The sequence below is a fragment of the Echinops telfairi genome, unplaced genomic scaffold, assembly GCF_000313985.2.
Source record: "Echinops telfairi isolate 266 unplaced genomic scaffold, ASM31398v2 ScPeMD7_7469;HRSCAF=8507_0, whole genome shotgun sequence".
Taxonomy (NCBI): Eukaryota; Metazoa; Chordata; class Mammalia; order Afrosoricida; family Tenrecidae; genus Echinops; species Echinops telfairi.
In genome coordinates, this window is record NW_022111372.1 from 6,253,143 (window position 1) to 6,255,370 (window position 2,228).

The 2,228-nt window shown below is 34.7% G+C and overlaps 1 pseudogene; it reads left to right on the top strand.

The window, feature by feature from the left end:
* The first annotated feature begins 210 nt into the window (after positions 1–210).
* On the top strand, positions 211–1,033 carry LOC115873496 (annotated as a pseudogene).
* The last annotated feature ends 1,195 nt before the right edge of the window (positions 1,034–2,228 follow it).

A 2,228-nucleotide genomic window follows, 5' to 3' on the forward strand; every position in this document is an offset into this window, starting at 1 on the left:
GACCCTGAAAAGATTTAAATAAGGGAATGTGACAGGCTGAAAATGTATGTAACTGTGAAATGAGTGTATGGGATTGCCAGTAGACTTTTGTTCTAATGTACATGTTATAGTATAGGTTCTGATTTCTAACATCACGCAAAAACAAGCCACCTAAGCATTTGGACAAGAGTTTCTACAGCCAGCCGTATTTCGCCTCCCACACTGTGTGCTATGAATGGGAAAGATGCTGGTGGAAATGTGGGAGCCATTCAGAATGGGGATGTAGTGGCACAACCACTCCCTCCTGAGATCTGCTCCCATGGTCGGACCCCATTAATTTTCTGAAGAATGAGGGGTGCAGATTCCCTGCATGTACTCCCAGGAGGCTAGGAACAAGAGTCAACTCTAAACAGGTAAGACTTCAAACCTGCTTCTATTGACACTTCTCGTGAAAGAGACCTTGAAGTTGGCAAAGGGGAGCAGGCGAGAATAACCCTAACATATGTAGAAGGTTCTACTCCAGCAGTAACTGTTTACAAAGTTTTAAAGAAACCTTACTTAAAAGAACGCACATTGAATATTAACAATAATAACGGAGAATGTTGATTAGACAAACTCAGCAATAACATCACTGTGGAAAAACAAACAAAAAACAAAAAGTTAAGGGAAGTAGTGAAATTCAATGTTGTAGAGAACAACCGCAAATACAGAAGTCATTTAGGACTCAAAATTTTGTAAAACATTCTCCACCTAAAGACAAGATATGCTGAACATTTTCAATGGATGATATTGAAAGATAACTGAAGGCAGAAGCCAGCACAATAGACCAGATGAGTAGTGATAGTTCATCAGATTCCAAACGTTCTTCATAATTCTATAAAATTACAACTCAGGGCATAATAGAATGTCTGCCAGGCCACAGTGCAGGATTCCTGATAGGAATGCAAGTCTGAGTAGATTTCCTGATGGTAGTGGAGTTCTGGTGAACACTGTAAGAAATCATTTGCAGCTGAGTGACTCAGGAAATGACAGTGATGACCGAAGAAATATGTAGCTGTAAATATAATACTTGCAAGGTGTGTGATAATTTATTTTGTACTAAGAATAAAAATGCTTAATATTTAGGAAAATGGGTCTAAATGTTTCATGATAAAATAAATTAAATTTAATTCAGAGATAAAGAAAAAATAACACAAAATAAGCCACCACAGTGTGACAAACTGATAGACAAGTAAGGGCAAGTAGTCTAGCACATCCTTAAATTTGACCACTAAATCTGTTAGCTATGTCTATTTCCTCCTTATAGTAGACACACTTTTATATCATACTTCATTAATTATTCATTTTAATTAATAATAAATTATAATTAATTATTTGTGAATTATGTATGTGGCACAACTTAGAAAAATATTTACCCAAATATTATTATTATTTAAATCGTGTATAATTGACTGACAAAAGACTCAACCAATCTGTTTTGGAATAATTACAAGGAGAATGCTCTTTAGATGCAAAGATGGTGAAACTTTACCCCGCATTCTTTGTACATGTTTTCAGAGTGATCAATTCCTGGAGAAGAACTTCAGTTGGTAAAGTAGAGGGACAGCAAAACAGAGAAAGATCCTTGACAAATGTATTGACACAGTGGCTGCAACAATGGGCTCAAACATCAGAACAATTGGGAGGATGGTGCGGGAGCTGGCAATGTTTCGTTCTGCTGTGCACAGCATCCAAACTCACAGGAAGGCACCCAACAGCAGCAGCCAGTGACTAGTTTGTAGTGAACACTTTCATATGAGTTTCATCGCATCTTTTGTGAAAAAAAAATTATAGTAACTCTTCCTAGTAGCTTTCATTGTAATTGATGGCTTGATTTACAAGTTTGTTGATCCATAAAATTTTCCTGCATTTCAACTTAATTATTTCATATTTTCCTAGAGAATATAAGACATGCTGAGAAAAATATTTTCTGAAATTTGTTTTGTTTTGCTTCTGTTTTTTTAATCATTTATATTTTCTGAATTTTGTTACATAAAAATGAATAAAATTATTTCATGTTCTCATCATGAACCGAGATCTTCTAAGAGATACAGCATATCTCTACTAGAATTATTAATTCTATTTGGTGAGATGTAACCATAATAAACACAGGAAAACATTCCCATAGTAAAAAAAAAGCACTGAGAACTAGAAATGGAAAAAATATACAATGATCATTTATAGATTTATATATATTGGGAAATATTTTT